This window comes from Hylobates moloch, unplaced genomic scaffold, assembly GCF_009828535.3.
Source record: "Hylobates moloch isolate HMO894 unplaced genomic scaffold, HMol_V3 SCAFFOLD_24, whole genome shotgun sequence".
NCBI classification, from domain to species: Eukaryota; Metazoa; Chordata; class Mammalia; order Primates; family Hylobatidae; genus Hylobates; species Hylobates moloch.
In genome coordinates, this window is record NW_026652299.1 from 17,637,428 (window position 1) to 17,654,930 (window position 17,503).

A 17,503-nucleotide genomic window follows, 5' to 3' on the forward strand; every position below is an offset into this window, starting at 1 on the left:
CTGGCTGTGTGACCCTGGGCAAGTTTCCTTTGCACCTCAGTTTCCCCACTGTAATAGTAGTGTGTCCGGAATTGGTGGGTCCTTGGTCTCACTGACTTCAAGAATGAAGCCGCGGACCCTCGCAGTGAGTGTTATGGTTCTTAAAGGCGGCGTGTCCGGAGTTTGTTCCTTCTGATGTTCCGACGCGTTTGGTGTTTCTTCCTTCTGGTGGGTTCGTGATCTCCCTGGCCTGGGGAGTGAAGCTGCAGATCTTCACCGTGAGTGTTACAGCTCATAAAGGCAGTGTGGACCCAAGAGTGACCAACAGCAAAATTTATTGCAAAGAGCAAAAGAACAAAGCTTCCAGAGTATGGAAGGTGACCCCAGCGAGTTGCCACTGACAGCTTAGGCAGCCTACTTTTATTCCCTTATCTGGCCCCACCCACATCCTGCTGATTGGCCCATTTTACAGAGAGCTGATTGGTCCATTTTGACAGTGTGCTGATTGGTGCATTTACAATCCTTTAGCTAGACACAAATGTTCTCCAAGTCCCCTCTAGATTAGCTAGACACAGAGCACTGATTGGTGTGTTTACAAACCTTGAGTTAGACACAGAGTGCTGATTGGTGCATTTTTACAATCCTTTAGCTAGACATAAAAGTTCTCCAAGTCCCCACTAGATTAGCTAAACACAGAGCACTCATTGGTGCATTTACAAACCTTGAGCTAGACACAGGGTGCTGATTGGTGCATTTACAAACCTTTAGCTAGACATAAAAATTCTCCAAGTCCCCACTAGATTAGCTAGACACAGAGCATTGATTGGTGCATTTACAAACCTTTAGCTAGACACAGAGTGCTGATTGGTGCATTTACAATCCTCCAGCTAGACATAAAAGTTCTCCAAGTCCCCACCACATCAGCTAGATACAAAGTGCTGATTGGTGCATCCACAAACCCCGAGCTAGACACAGAGTGCTGATTGGTAAATACACAATCCTCCAGCTAGACATAAAAGTTCTCCAAGTCCCCACTTGACTCAGGAGCCCAGCTGGCTTTGCCTAGTGGATCCATGCCAGGGCTGCAGGCGGAGCTGCCTGCCAGTCCCGTGCCGCGCACCTGCACTCCTCAGCCCTTGGGGCGGTTGATGGGACAGGGCACAGCAGAGCAGGGGGTGGTGCCTGTGGCGGAGGCTCGGGCTACTGGGGAGCCTCAGGCCACTTGGGAGCCCACCGCGGGGTGGGCAGGGGGGCTCGGGCATGGCGGGCTGCAGGTCCCAGCCCTGCCCCGCGGGAAGATGGCTGAGGCCAGGCGAGAATTCCAGCGCGGTGCGGATGGGCCAGCAGTGCTGGGGGACCTGCACTCCTCCGCAGCTGCTGGCACGGGTGCTAAGCCCCTCACTGTGCCGGCCGGCAGCTCGGAATGCGGGCCCGCGGAGCCCACGCCTACCTGGAACTTGCGCTGGCCTGCCAGAGCTGCAGCCCTGGTTCCTGCCCGCGCCTCTTCCTCCACACCTCCCCGCAAGCAGAGGCAGCCGGCTGCGGCCTCAGCCAGCCCAGAGAGGGGCTCCCACAGTGCAGCGGCGGGCTGAAGGGCTCCTCAAGCGTGGCCAGAGCGGACACTGAGGCCGAGGTGCTGAGAGCGAGGGAGGGCTGCTAGCACGTTGTCACCTCTCAGTAGGACGGCTCACAATTACATAAGCCAGAACAAGTAAAAGTACTCAGCTCAACATCTGGCCTTAGCAGACCTCAAACCTTATTTAAATACCAATGTTTTGGCAAATAGTTGATTTGAATATGTTCAAAAGGGAGAAGAACAGATCCTGTAACAGTAAACCTTCTTTGCAAAGAAAAATAGTTCCTTTACATAAAGAGCAAAGAACCAGTTCCTTATATGGAGTTTTGAGGACTGTGGTAGGCAGAAAAAGGGCCCCCAAAGATGTTCGTCATATACTAATCCCCGGAACCTGTGCTTATGTTGCCTTACAGGGAGATGGCATTATATCAAGGACCTGTAGATGGGAGATTACACTGCATTACCCTGCTTGGTCTAATCTAATCACATCAATCCTGAAAAGCAGAGAATCTTTCCCAGCTTTGGTGAGAGTATCAGTGTGACTGCAGAGAGACAAGGACTCGGCTGGACATTGGTGGCATTGCAACTGGAGAAGGGGGCATGAGCCTAGGAACACGGGCAGCCTCTAGAAGCTAGAAAAGGCAAGGAAACTGATTCTCCCTTCAAGCCTCCAGAAAGGAATAGACACCTTGATCTCGGCCAGTGAGACCCATAAGGGACCACTCACCTACAGAATTCAAAGAGAATAAATGTGTGTGGCTTTAGCTGCTAAGTTTGTGGCTGTTACAGCAGCAATAGAAGTAATCTTGTAGTATTTCTATTAGAGACTGACAATGAGGAAATAGAACAGTCACACTTGAAACCACTGAACTAGGAGGAAGAAACTCGGAAACTTAAGAGAGTATTAACCAGACACGGCCTCAAAAAACGGAAAGCTGTCCGGACACGGTGGCTCACAACTGTAATCAGAGCATTTTGAGAGACTGAGGCAGTAGGGTCGCTTGAGGCCAGGGCTTCAAGACCAGCCTGGGCAACATAGTAAGACTCGTGTCTCTCCAAAAAAATAAAATTTTAAAAAAAAATTTAGCCAGGCGTGGTGGCACATGCCTGTAGCCCTAGCTACTCAAGAAGCTGAGGCAAGAGAATCACTTCAGTCCAGGAGTTGGAGGTTACAGTGAGCTATGATTGCACCACTGCACTCTAGCCTGGGTGACACAGCAAGACCCTGTCTCTAAAAAAAAAAAAGAACAAATAAAACTTGAAAGTTGTGTTTGATTCTGCTTACAGAAGTAGAGGAAAGGCACTATTATAGAATAAGCAACTCATTATCATGAAAAACACTTTACAGGAAGAACAATAAAATCTGAACACACAGTATTACCAAGGATCCCCTACCTATACTTCTTAACAAGCTGGTACTAGGGGAAAGGCCATAGTAACAAAATCCTTTCACAGAAACTTTTTGCAGACTTCCTTTAACTGATGGCTACTCCAAACCTGCAGCTCTCTGATCACTCCCTTTCTTTCTTTCTTTTTTCTTTCTCTCTTTCTTTTTCTTTTCTTTCTTTCTCTCCTTCTCTTTCTCTCTCTCTCTTTCTTTTTTTTTTTCTTTGTAGAGGCAGGAGTCTTGCTTTGTTGCTCAGGCTGGTCTCAAACTCCTGGGCTCAAGCAATCCTCCCATCTCAGCCTCTGAGAGTGCTGGGATTACAGGCATGAGCCACTACACCCGACCTCCACTTCTTCTTAAGATAACATTGACAATAAGGTAATAAGCTCTAGTGGTGTGTGGACACACACACATCCAGAGTCCCAATTTGTTGACCTGCATGAGACCGTAAACTGTGCTAAGAGGAAAAAAAAAGTGTCCACAGAAAGACTGATTTTAAAAGATGAACTCTAAAAGAGCATAATGACCAAACGGAACCTCAAAATCAGGCACACACCTAGGAATCTTTTTAAGGATAGACTAACGAAACTAAAGTAGCTGAGTGCGCAGAACCCAGCCACGCAGGCACACTAGTAGAACCCTCCAAGTGTAGGAGAGGCTAAGTGATGCATCGCTTTTCAGATGAGAAATCAGAATCACTAAGCACAGAATCAGTCCACATGAAGACAGCCAGCTAAGTGCAGAAGCCTCACCTGCCACAGTTGGAGTTCACTCACGATACCATGCTGCGTGGACAGCTCATCTCGTGACTCCAGCACGCCAGGCCTGGAGCTTCCATCCTGCACCCATGAGAGCTCCATGACACTCCTTTCTTTATTGGAGCTACATGTTTCTTTTTTTATTTTGGGGGGGTTGATTTGGAACAAGCCTGGGGGGAGGGAAAAACCTTTCCCTTGAAGGAGCTCACTGGACATAAGAATTGCGAAGGAGGAATGGTGAACCTGTAAAAGTTGATCGTACTTACCCAGGAGAATTACATTTGTGTGTAATGTACAGTGAAGACTGCCCAATAACAATGTCATCTTTAAACCTGCCAAGCGTAATAGCTAAAAATCAAATAAAGGAAGAAGGTAACATTCTTAGTCACAGAGACTAGAACTTTTTTACAGAGGGAAGGCAATCAAGATGAACAGAGGGGCTTGAAGCCGTGTTTGCAAAGGTCTTACACAGGACTGGGGACACCACATGATGAAGATTACTGGGGGAAGGGAATAGAGGGAAACTCCTCTTCCCTGCCATATCCTCACCGGGTGGGGCCTCTAACCCTAGGTGCTCTAAAAAATTACAGGAAAGGGGAGGAAGGAAGTATACCAAACAGAAATACTAAGAAAGGTGCCAAAGGAAAACAGAGAAATCACACACAGCATGAGGCAGAGACGGTGCTTTCTCTTTGCATCCAAGAAAGAATCGGTCATTTAGAAAACTCCTCACCGGCATGGATGCTTGTAAATAACAAACTGGAGGTGAAAATAACAGATGGTTTAAAAAAAAAAAAAAAAAGCAGCTGCAAGAAGACTAGAAGACTAATACCAAACTCCCTTATGCTGAAAGGCAGTAGTTACACACTGAACGTGTAGACAGAATTTGGCCCTGCTTGTGGCAGTGTGTAAACACCTAGCCGCGTCCCCGGGGCACTGTGCGAGGAACCACAGAAGGCTGTGAGCCTGGTCATCTTCTCTACTCTTTGAATCTCAATGAATCTCAATTTCGCAAGGGAAAAAATAGCTTCACTAAAGGAAAGCAGGTTATTTCAGGGCTGACAGTAAGGACCAAGGCTTTTTATTTCTAAACATACAAAGATAAACATCCCCAAAGAGAGTAACAATAAAGGGCTGATTCTTCTTAGTTAAGCTTTTCAGCTGTCTGCTAAAGAGAGTCTACCGGCAAGGGCAAAAACAACCTGAATGTGTTCTCAACCTTCTTTTTAATTTAATAAGGGAATTTCATTTAATTTATGTTACACCTCTTTTGCCACATGTATAGGATTAAGCAACATTAGGAACGGAACAGATCTTTGGAGTGCATTCAATCCCCTCTTACTTCTCAACCTAACAACTGAGGCCCAAAGTGGTCACCAAACTACAACATTAAAGCGTGAAGTTCAAACAGGAGTGGGTGGGTGGCACATGTTCCCTCAAGGGCCAGCCACAAAAATCACAAAGGGATGCAAATAAGTGAGGCTGTTATTATTCTAGCGATAACCTTGAAGTGCTGGCATTTTAAAAAGTAAACCTATTGCAAGCACCAGTAGTTTAACTCTTACTAGTAACAGAAGTATTTGGGTGTAACTCACTCCTGAGTTCACTTTGTCAGGAAATAGAGTGGAGACATATTCCTTAGCCATTGCAGGGAGCTGCCCGAGCAAGGGTCAAGGTCCAGCAGGCATTAATGCCAGCCTGGCAGTGAAGTTGACAAAGAGACAGTGCTAGTTTACAAGACAAACTGCTCCCACCAAACCCAGCCACAATAGCTTATAACCCTTGCCTGTCCTGATTTTTAAGACTGGGCAGAGTCCCGAGAGGAAAGCCCTGTTCCCATTCCAGAAGATTGTGTGTTTAGACAAAAGAACTGTGGGATTTTGAACAAATAAAGTGATTCCTCCAACCCCTCCCATGCACACACACAGCCCTGCAGATATGACAAAGTCAGGGAAGGATGCACTTAATTGCGGCCATGAAAAAAATAAATACAACAGTCCAAATGGGCAAACACACAGCACGAGTTCAAACTCCTCTAGCTGAGAACATGGTTACAGAGCTAAGGCTCCTGGGACCCACCTTGGCAGCTTTCCAAGAGCTATTAGTTTGTATTAACACACAGTAAGAGAAGGTCTGATAAATTAAAAGTGAGATAATTTAGGAGGACATCTTTATACCCAGCACCAGCCCAGTGCACGGCACATGGCAGATGCTGGATAAATGCTCATCAGCAGCTAGCATCAGTCACAACTGTGGATGTCGACATAGGATGTAAACTGTAAAACAGTATAGGGATATGGCTTAGATTAGAGACTTTAAGGGTTGGAGAGGTCGTTACTTAATTTCAAAGAGAAATTTGAAAGTGTAGCCATCTTCTGGCTACTAACAGTGATTCCATACTTCAAAGCAATTATTAACTTTACAGGCAGCCTGGTAAAACCTGCACTGACAAGTCCCAAATGCTTATTTATTTCTCACCCTATCTTCTCAATTGTCACCCAGATAGCAATCCCCCCATATAAAATTAGTTCCTCCCTTTTCTCAAGTATCATCTGAATTATAGCAGTCAAAACTACCCATCAACCTGTTCACCTGACACCAGGACCCTTCCCCAAACTTTGAAACACACCATAGGAAACCCCCAGAGACAAAGCTAACAGCACACACTTTCCTGAGGCCTATTATAACAGCATCAACACAGAATGCCACCCCCAACCACTCCTCCTCCATGCCTCCTAGGGCCAGGAGCCCATGACACACAAGGAGGAAGGAAGACAATGAGTCCCTACTGCACTTAAAGCCTCTTGAGAAAGAGCAGAGCAGTCACCTGTCTGTATGACCCAGGGAAGGAGAGGACATAAACTTTCCAACCCAGATCTTACAGATGACTGCTCTTTGCAGTTTTCTACACATCTCTGCAGGGTACACTAGTCGCTGCCTGTCCCCTGCCAAAATTAATCCAGGGATGTCTCTGTAGTGACTTAGATCCTGAGACACATGGAGCATTAGGGAAAAGTTGTGTCAAATGTCAGAGTTACAACTAGAATGGTTTCTGGGAACTCATACTTCCAAAGGCCTCCCTGTCAGCTAGGGTAATAGGGGAGTCTAGCATTTCAATGCTTTTGGAGGACAGCTGGGCAGAAGGTGGGTTGGTTATTTTAAAACAAAAAAAAAAATTGAATGCAATGAGAGATATGTGAATTCCTGTGATCTCTTGAGGTCCCTTCCAGCTTCCAGATTCTACCAAAGAACATGGCATATGCATGTACATATGCACATACCTCTTTATAAGAATGTATACACATGTGGGAATATATATAAATGAGTACTATATTCACACTTCCAAACACAAAGCACTTGAAATGCACACTGCTGAGGAGATCCAAAAGCCCATGAGCTGCTCTGCAGCAGCAGCTGGAGCATACGGTTGCCACCAGCAGATCTGGGCAGAGCCCTCCACCCCTCCTGCCATTGCAGTTCACCTTAAAACCAACTGGTGGCTGCTTGTGCAGGTGCAAACCCTGCAAAGCTCCATACCAGGACTGCAGATTCCTTTCTCCTAATGACTCCAGTCACGAGTGTCCCAGAGTGAGGAAGGCAGGCTGAAACAAAGGAGGAGATGAAAGAAACAGCCCAAACCCTACACCCAGGCAGAGCCACCCCAGCAGAAGCAGATGCCAGACAGAGCAACTTCCTTCTCCTCTTCTCCCAGCCCTACAAAGGGTGAAACAGTCACCCTCTTGCCCCTCCTCCATCACCTTGCTTTTCAGGGCCTCTCCACGTAAGGCTGACAACATGGGCATTTAAATGAGCATTTAAAAGCAGGGTGATGGAGGAGGGCAAGAGGAAAAAACTAAATTGGAAAAATCTAAAAAGCTCTCTAGAAAGGAGAGCTTTGCGCTAGGCCGGGAACGGTGGGTCACGCCTGTAATACCAGCACTTTGGGAGGCCGAGGCGGGTGGATCACCGGAGGTCAGGAGTACGCGACCAGCCTGGCCAATATGGTGAAACCTCGTCTCTACTAAAAATGAAAAATTAGCCGGGTGTGGTGACGGGCGCCTGTAATCCCAGCTACTTGAGAGGCTGAGGCAGGAGAATCTCTTGAACCCGGGAAGCTGAGTTTGCAGTGAGCCGAGATCGCGCCATTGCACTCCAGCCTGGGCAACAAGAGCAAAACTCCATCTTTAAAAAAAAAAAAAAAAAAAAGACAGGAGAGCTTTGCTCTAATCTTTACTGCCAAATAAATCTGAGGATGCCCATCTCAGCCCTGAACAATAGCAATAAAAATAATTTATAGGAAAGCAGTGGGGACGGGGGGAGTGGGGTGAAAATTCATTCACCACAGATCTCAGATGCTTTACACTTCATGAAAAACGGTTCAGTGATTTTCTCGGAACAGACTAGGGAGTTCTGATGCAGCCACAAGGCTTAGGATGTGCATGACACAGAGATTAACACTGGGGAGTCTCTTGGACTAAAACCAAGTTAATCAGGTCCTGACAATAAACTGGGGGTGGGGGTCAGTTCAACGACCTAGCTTCCCACGCGCATCTCCTTAGAATGAGATGCTACCTCTAACACTTTGGTCTGGGTGTGTTTACAAGGGCGATGTTGCCATCCACCCGAACCCCACACAAAACTGAGTTTGCCCCTCCCCAACTTCACAGACCCAGAAGTACTCAATCTCCCCTAACTGGGCCGCCAGAGCCAGGTGCGGATAGCGGCGGCCGCCCGGGGCCGGGCCTGGCAGTCGGTCCCGGGAGGGCCAGGCCTTAGACCGAATCCATCTACATCGCGCGGTTCCCGCAGCCCTGAGGAGCCAAGCACCCGCTCTGCGCTCCAAACGCCTCTGGACAATGCAAGCGCCACCCCCTTCCCTCTTCGGCTCTTCCGCGCGGCGGCTACAAAACCGCGGCTTTGTGTGTGACAGCAAGTGTATGCGCGAGCGTCCCTGGGCTCACACACCCCCTTGCACCCCACCTGCTCGCCGCGCCAGGTCCGGGCACCAAGCGGGCGCACCGCGCGCGGTTCCACCAAGCTGAGAGCCGCGCTCCAGGCCTCTGGCCACCCCGCCACGGGGAGCAGGGGCTAACACCCACGCCCCCAATCCCGGCTGCGGGGGCAGCCGGGGAGAGCAGTGCGCGTAGCTCAACTGAGGCGAGGCAGGGGCCAGGGGCGCGAAAGAGCCACAGGCGAGAACGGCGCCTACGACTCTTTAGCCCCGCCGCCCCCAACTTTGCGAGCCGAGGGCCAGGAGTGGGCCGGGAGGGGGCCGGGGCGGCTCACGACTCGGCAGGAAGTTCCCAGGGCTGCACTGAGCATGCTCTCGGGGAGTGTGTGCGCGGGTGTGGGCTCTGCGCTCCCTGCAGCCTCCCAGACCCGGCAGCAGCGCTGAGCGCGCCGGCGGGATCGCGGACCCGCGGGCCGTCCCCTAACAGCCGGGGCGCCCCCGGGCCTCCTGGATCCTCTGGCCCGGAGCGCCGGCCCGCCGCATCCCTCCTCCCTAGGGGCTCGGGGCCAGCCTCCCTCCTTCTTCCTTCCTCCCTACTGGCCCCTGGCCGAGCCCGCCCAGTGCGTCTGGGTCCCGAGGACCCCGGCCCGGCCCACGCCTGCGGCGTGACCCCCACCCGGCCCCTCCGCGGTCCGAGCGCCCATCTGCCATCCCTGGCCGCTCGCCTCCAGCCCGCGCAACCAGAGCTTCCTTTGGACTGTTCCTAGGAATGCCTAGAAGTCCCCTCGTCACGGGGCCTGGGGGGGGTTCAGCCTCCCCCGGGAGGGGCTGCCCGGGGCAGGTGGGCTCCTCAAGGCTGCACTCCGGCGTCCTGCAGAGCGGCCGGGGCCGGGGCATCCACTCAGGCGGCAGAGAAGCGACGGAAGGAAGCCCCCGACCGCGCCGACCCCTGTGCGGGCTCTCCTCGCCCGCGCCTGGTTCCCCGTGCCCCCCGCGGTACTCTCTGCGTGCATCACCCCGCGGGGATGACGAGCTCCCTCCGACGCGATCACCCCGATCCGGCAGCTCTTACCTCCTTGTTGGGCAGCAGCAGCAGCCGGGAGCACCCGCTGGCCGCCGTGCCCACGCGGCCCGAGGCGCGAGGTCGCGACGCCCCGAGCCTGCGGTGCGGCTACCTGGGCTGGATCGCGCCCGGGGCCGCCGCCGCCGCGGGAGCCGCAGGGCCGCCGCCGCCGAGCGGGCCGCGGCAGGGACGGTCTGCAAACTACCAGCCCTGGCGGAGCCGCGCGCGGCGCGTCCACTCAGCCCCGAGACGCAGCAGAGACGCTCCTGTGGGAGCTCAGTCGACCAGGGCGGGAGTCTGTCCTCAATTTCTGGCAACCCTCCCCTAGCTGACCTCACCAACTTCTCCCCGCTTCTGGGCTCGCGGATCTAGGAGGCAGAAATTCCGGCCGGGGACGTTTGGCAAACTCCCCGCCCCCGGCCGCGCGCTCAGCCAATTCGGAACGCCCCAGCTTCTCAGGGGCCGTCGGCAAACTCTCAACCCTGTTTAGGAGGACTTCTCCCAGCCACTCTGCTCCGCAGCCCAAGGGGAGAGAAAGGAGCGAGCAGGACCTTCTGATCGCGGCCATAAATAATATTCTAACAAGGTCAGGGGCAGTGTGCAAATATTGATATGACAATGCATCCTCCGGAATGGTGCAGTCCAAGCCCCAAAGGACAAGGGGCCTTCCAGCAGCGAAGCCCACTGATGGGGAGACTGTGGTCTCGACCATCTTAGGGGTGCAGGCAACTTTAACAAAACGCCCTGAGGCTCAGTTTCCTCTTTCGTAAAATGCATTACACAGAGCAGTATGTATCCTGCCATTTGGTTTTTGTGACCTTGGGCAAGCCACTTAACCATTTGAATTCATCTTTATGAGCATAATAAATGCTGCTTCATGAGGTTATTGTGAAGATGATATGAAATATATGTGAAATACTTAGGGATATCTGGCACTTATAAATGAAATCCATTCTTCCTTCTCTGCCCTGCTCCCACTCCCGGATTTTAGGAACACTCTGGACGAGCTAGCTGAAAACTGCACTGTTGTAAATTCACAAATAAAACACATCCCGTGCCCTGAAGGCACCACAAAGAACATTGACTGACATGAGAGATTAAATCCAACCAAGCCCCGGGAGAGAGAATGCCATACATTTACATCGATAAGCATTATAGTTTCTTGTTAAGTAGTATCTGGAATGGAGGAAGAGTAGGCTATTGAGCTAGTGGTAGAATCCACAAGATCATAACCCCAGCAAGTTCCAGACCCCATAACCAGTCACTACATCCAGACCTCATAAGGATTCATGTTCGGTTTCCCCTGATCTGCCCTGCAGGACTTCACCCCTGCTTCGTTGTTCTCTCTGGGGTCTTATTTCTTGGACTTAGATCACCCCCACCCTAGTATGCACCCTCCCCACCAGAGGCATTTACAAACGAGGATCATGGAATTTTTAGACCCTAGAAATGATTCAGTCCCTTTCCTTCATTTTGTAAGTGAGCTCATAGCTGGTTGAGGTCTCCTGACCCCAGGACCTTAATAGGGCATATCCATAGCCTCTCCTGCACTGAGCAAGCTCGGGGCTTTGGGCACCTTATATCAATCCTGTCTTCAAGTTTAGCTGGAGGAAATGGCTCTAACACTTCCTGACCAGATGAGCCCCAAATTATCAGCCACTTGGCTCCCCAGCTGTTAGAAACTGTCGAGTCAAGATACTCAAAAATCACAGGGAAATCTGTAAGGCCAGGATGACTAAGAAAAGACCTTTTGGTGAAATCCCAGTAATGTTCTGAGGCACGTATTTCCCTCAGTCCCTTGAGAGAAAATAGTATCTTTAGCTCTCCCCAAGCACCAGGAGGGAAATAGAATGGTGACATCTGGTGGCCGGGACTTGCTGTACTGGATACAGATCATGCAGATTCTAATCATAATAGATTGGATATGAAGTCAAGCTCCCATGGGTGGTTAATAATGGTACCACCTGGTTGCCTAGAGATTTCTGAAAGGCATCAATCATTTCAACTTTATGAACCCACTGCTATAGAGAATATTACAGATGGTTTTTGTTTCAGGATATTTTTTATAAAAAGTATATGTGTATATAGAGAAATTAAATAAATTCGTTTGTATACACAAATATGCATTTTCCATATTTGTATTACATAGTCTATTTATTTATATAAATCATATACTTGCAATGCCTTTAAGAAAAAGTAATACGATCTAAATTGTTTTCCCCACAGTTAAGATTACAATTTTTATTATTAATTGCTAAAGGATACTGTTCATGGACATAAGGATGCTTATTAGGATGCAGCTGTATATTTCATCACATCCTGTCAAGAGACAGTTCATTACAAGCTTAGGAAGAAAATAACATAGCAGGATTTCAATAGTGAAAGCCCTGGCAGCTGATGGCCAAGGTCGTGCATTCCTGGTGAACAGAGATTCATTTTTAGCATTTCCACCACTTGCAAACAATGGGTGTCAGGTTAGAAAAAGAAAGATATTTAGGACTATTTCACAACAATGCAACAGTGTCTGTTGGTATTGCTAAGTCTACTCTAACTGTATTGCTTCATTTCTTTTCATTTGTCTGTCACATGTATAGTACTTTAAATAATTGCTCAGTTATAAGCATAGTAAACACAGCTTTTTACATATAATCAAGTATAGCCAGCCCTCCGTATCTGCGGATTTTGATCTGTGATTGATTGAATCTGAGGATTTAGGATCCTCCAAATCCATGCTTACAGAGGGCCAACTATATATTGTTTCTCAGCATCTCTTACTAAGCTGTATGTGAATTATATTTTAACAATTCATGGAGCAGATTTTACTATGCCTATTTCATAGAAAAAGAAGCCAAGACTTAGTAAAGGTAAGTAATATGCTTACAGATAGGCACTGTTGATAAGGATCAGAGCCAGGTTTGAATCCAAAGTTTGCCTGACTCTAAAGCCCAGAACCTTTCTATTACACCATGCTTCTCACCCCAGACAACCAGGAAGAAAGGAAGATCCATGCAGAAAGTACTGTGAATAATACAATAAATATTAAAGGGAATATTTAAGGTACCCTACACAGACCAGGTTTCTTGACCTATTCAAATTGCATGAAAATTATAGCAACAAAATAATAATTATGTAGTGAAACTTATAAAGCTGGGACCCATGTGGTTCAGTCTTGGAACTGGTGTCTGTGAAATAAACAAATAAAATTGTTTTTCTGCCCAGGACCTGAACTCTAATGGCTTGAGGAATTATCCACTATATAATCTTGGTACGAGGTAAAACCTCTGATGGTAAAGGTGCTGACCAAATTTTTAGGGCAGCATTGCTAGTGGTAGTGCCCAGTGGCTGATGCCATAATGTTGATGATGTAAGCTGTGATGCCTGGCAGATAGTGAGCCAGGTGACAGTGTCTTCACCTTGCCAGATTTTGGGAGTTCTTTCTATATGCATTCCTCTGGCCTCCACCTTCTTCTTCTTTCTTCTTTCCTCTTTTTTTGAGACAGATTCTCACTCTTTTGCCCAGGCTGGAGTGCAGCGGCATGATCACAGCTCACTGGCAGCCTCGACCTTCTAGGCTCAAGTGATCCTCCCACCTCAGCCTCCCGAGTAGCTGGGACTACAGGTCCAAGCCATTATACCCAGCTAACTTTTTAATTATTTTACAGAGATGAGGGACTCTCTCTTTTGCCCAGGCTGGTCTTGAACCCCTGGGCTCAAGTGATCTTCCTTAATTAGTCACAGTAAGTTTCTGTTGCTTGTGGTTAAGTAGCCTGACTGATACAGACATTTGAATTAACAGGCATAGACCCTAAGGGAAATAGATGAAATCAGGGATAGGTTATCTAGTCTGATTAAGGTTGACGGTTGAGACAGGAGAATGGCATGAACCTGGGAGGCAGAGCTTGCAGTGAGCCGAGATTGGGCCACTGCATTCCAGAGCGAGACTCTGCCTCAAAAAAAAAAAAAAAAAAACTTAGGAAAAAGACTCTCACAATAAGACTGTGAGAGTAAGGTGATTGTTTTTTATGGAGCTGAATAGCTTTTTTTTTTTTTTGAGACAGAGTCTTGCTCTGTCACCCAGATTGGAGTGCAGTGGCATGCTCTCGGCTCACTGCAACCTCTGCCTCCCAGGTTTAAGCAATTCTCCTGCCTCAGCCTCCTGAGTAGCTGGGACTACAGGTGCATGCCACCACACCTGGCTAATTTTTTGTGTTTTTAATAGAGACGGGTTTTTACCATGTTAGCCAGGATGGTCTCCATCTCCTGACCTCGTGATCCACCCACCTTGGCCTCCCAAAGTGCTGGGATTACAGGCATGAGCCACTGCACCCAGCCTGAACAGCTTTAAAAAAGAGAATTATGAGCTGAAACTCTTACATTCTCAGCTTGAGGTACCTATAAACCAGGGCTTTTCTATGACTTCTGAAACAGACAAGCAGAAAACCTTTTGATTTTTAGCAGGTGGAGGCCAAAATAAGTGAAAAAAAAACTCAACTATTAATCTTTTGGATTGCTGAATTACAAAGTCACTTCCATTCATAGCCTAACCACTCTCTTATTTGAAACTAAAAGCATTGATTAGAACTCATTAGGACCCTGAGGATTACATGGAGTTACATAGGACAATTCAGATGACTTAATTTGATGTACTCCACACCCCTCAGGCCTTATGTTGGCTTCCTTTGCCAAATAAAGGCAGTCATGAGGTTTTTACTGCTTTGATTGAGATCCTCTAATGACCTGGCTTGAGGGTGTTGCCTTGAAACTTTATGCCCTGTGCCAAATACTCCTCATTTTCTTTCACTACAAAGCCCAGCACACCTCAAAAGGCCAATTAGAAAGGCAAACTCTGAAGGAAAAGACTTACCCATCACAGAATGTGTGAGATTCTGCTAATTTATAAAAGCAAAAATCCAGGGAATACATGTGGAGGGAAATTCTGAGACTGCTAGACCAAGGAGGGAAGAATATAGCCTTAGATGAGGCTGAATGTATTGATACGGAGGCATTAGCAAAGTTCTAGACTCAGTGTGTTCACTTGGGCAGTTGGGAGTAGTATGAATCATCTGCTTAGTTGCCTGCTGAAATCTAGACTCATGAGGACTGGTGTAAACAATAATGCTAGCTGGCATACATGTAACCCCTACTAGGTGCCAAGCACTTTTCAAAGTGCTGTCATACATCAAATTATCTAATCATAATAATAAACCTATGAGACAGGTAGTATCATCCTCATTTATAAAAGGGAAAACTGAGGCATATATAGGTTAAACAACCATGCAGCTTGTAAGTGGTACAGCTGGGATTCAAATCAGATACGTGGTTCCAGAGTCTGAACTTTTTAGGTCTATGCTAAGTTATATTTACGAAAGTGAGATGCCAGGGATACCTTGCTATGTGGAGGGAGAATCCAAGAATTTAAGAACATGCTCTAATAGATGTATCAAGTGTTACCTACTTATCTACCTCAATGCTATGTTCTCTAAAATGCCCCAGAAGAAACATATTCACCTCAGCGCTGAGGAATCCACTGGTGAAGGGGAATGCCAGCATTTTTGGAGAGCTCTGTAGTGGCTTTTCTCTGGAGGACAGACCTCTTAACAAAAAGTGTGGCCCTTGCTCAGTTTCCAAACCCATTAGCCTCAAGCCCTTCCAATAAAAGAAAGAGTGGATATACTTGTGGCAGACACCATTGGACGGTCAACCTAAAGCCATTGCAAGTCCAATTTCCTTTGCTAAATCCTACTTTGGAGGCTGCAAAACCAGATATTTGCTTCCTCAGGCTCTACTCTAGTAGTGTGAGGGGATGAGGCAGCATGTGACCCAGTTCTGGCCAAAGGGAAGTCCACTGAGGGATTCTGTGAAAGATATTTTGTTTCCTTTAAAAACAAATGCAGGAGGAGCTAAGTGCTTAGCCTGGACACCCCTGGACTTCCTGCCTTTGAATGAGGTCATGAAGTCTGGAACTATAACAGCTGTCATTCAAACACAAGGTATAAGCCTAAACTGAAAGGCCACTTGGATAATGCGGTACGGAAAGATGAAAGGAGCCTGGATCTTTGAAGAACCATTCCTCTACAACTCTGTAGCTCCAGGCTTGTTGTTAAATGAGGGGAACAAATTCCTACTTGTTATGGTATTATTGTTCCACTTTTCTAACACCTATAGCCTAAACACATTTCTAAATGATCAAGTAACCTTTGAGGAAGGACCCCAGATAATACCACTGTTATATACTATGTATCTTCCTTCCAACAATCAGAAGAAATTTCCAAACAGTATGTATTCTTACCCTGTATTTCTTGCAAACTTGGAGGAGAATCCAAATACATGTGCATAACTTACAGGAATACATTTTTTAAGTCGCTTTTCCCTTTCTTTATAAGCTGCACTGATCACATGGTACAGTTGCTCCAGAGCATCTAGTTCCATACGTCTCCAGCTCCTTCCTTTCTCCTCTCTCCTTCCCCACTGTTTCTATGTTTATGATGTGGACTCCCCAGCTTCTCTCCAGCAAAACTGAGGAGGGAGGAGGGGGCACCTGTAACTACAAAATCCCTTTCGGTGACTTCCAATACTCTCGTATTAATAGTTGTTATTCCATCACACATAACCTTTCAACTAACTGTTGTTACTGTTGCTTATAATAAACGTTTCTGCACTTCCGATCCAATTACTCACTGACTTTTATTTTTAAAGTAAAGATGCTTTCTTTTGGAAGACAGATTGGTCCAGTACAAGGTCAACTCACATTTGAGAATGTCAAATGTTCACAAACTGCCTATTTTAAAAATAATAATAATGCTTAAGACAATTTTTATATGTAAAAACAGGGAGCAAGGTTTGTTTCTACGGAAGATTGTATTAATGACCCTATATTACTTTTCAATTGCTGCTGTAGCAAATTACTTCAAACATAACAACTAAAAATAAGACAAATTTATTATTTCACAGTTCTGGAGGTCAGAAGTCTAGAATAAGTCTTAAGGAATAAAAATTGTCAGCAGACCTAAGTCTCTTCTGGACACCATAAGGGAGAATCTATTCCTTGCTTCTTCTAATTTCTAGAGCTGTGGTACTCACTGGATCCAGGCAGCATCTCTCCAATCTCTGCCTCTTTTTTTGGGGGGGATGGAGTTTTTCTCTGTCGCCCAGGCTAGAGTGCCGTGGTGCAATCTCAGCTCACTGCAACCTCTGCCTGCCAGGTTCAAGCAATTCTGCCTTAGCCTTCTGAGTAGCTGAGATTACAGGCACCCACCATCATGCCCGGCTAATTTCTGTATTTTTGTAGAGATGGGGTTTTACCATGTTGGCCAGGCTGGTCTTGAACTCCTGACTTTAGGTGATCTGCCGCTTCCACCTCCCAAAGTGCTGGGATTACAGGCATGAGCCACTGTGCCTGGCCAAATCTCTGCTTTTGTCATCACATTTTGGCCCTCTTCCTGCATTTTTTTTTTTTTTTTAAGTCAGAGTCTCACAGAGTCCAGCCCAGGCTGGAATGCAATGGAGCAATCTCGGCTCACTGCAATCTCTCCGCCTTCCAAGTTCAAGAAATTTTCCTGTCTCAGCCTCCTGAGTAGCTGGGATTACAGCTGTGCTCTGCCACACCCGGCTAATTTTTTGTAATTTTAGTAGAGATGGGGTTTCACTATGTTGGCCAGGCTGGTCTCAAACTCCTGACTTCGTGATCCACCTGCCTCAGCCTCCCAAAGTGCTGGGATTACAGGCATGAGCCATTGCACCCGGCCCTTCTTGCCCTCTTATAAGGATTCTTGTGATATATTTAGGGTCT

General features: G+C 47.5%; 1 protein-coding gene across 5 annotated transcripts in view; it reads right to left on the reverse strand.

Moving 5' to 3' along the window:
* MGAT5 (alpha-1,6-mannosylglycoprotein 6-beta-N-acetylglucosaminyltransferase) overlaps positions 1–9,846 on the reverse strand; it is a 329,280-nt gene extending 319,434 nt beyond the window's left edge. For 3 of the 5 annotated variants that reach the window (XM_058434333.1, XM_058434331.1, XM_032145644.2), the window contains exon 1: positions 9,724–9,846. The gene's annotated coding sequence lies outside the window, so the exon portion shown is untranslated. The remainder of the gene's footprint in view (positions 1–9,723) is intronic. The other 2 variants (XM_032145650.2, XM_032145648.2) reach the window with 2 other exon arrangements.
* Positions 9,847–17,503: the final 7,657 nt, after the last annotated feature.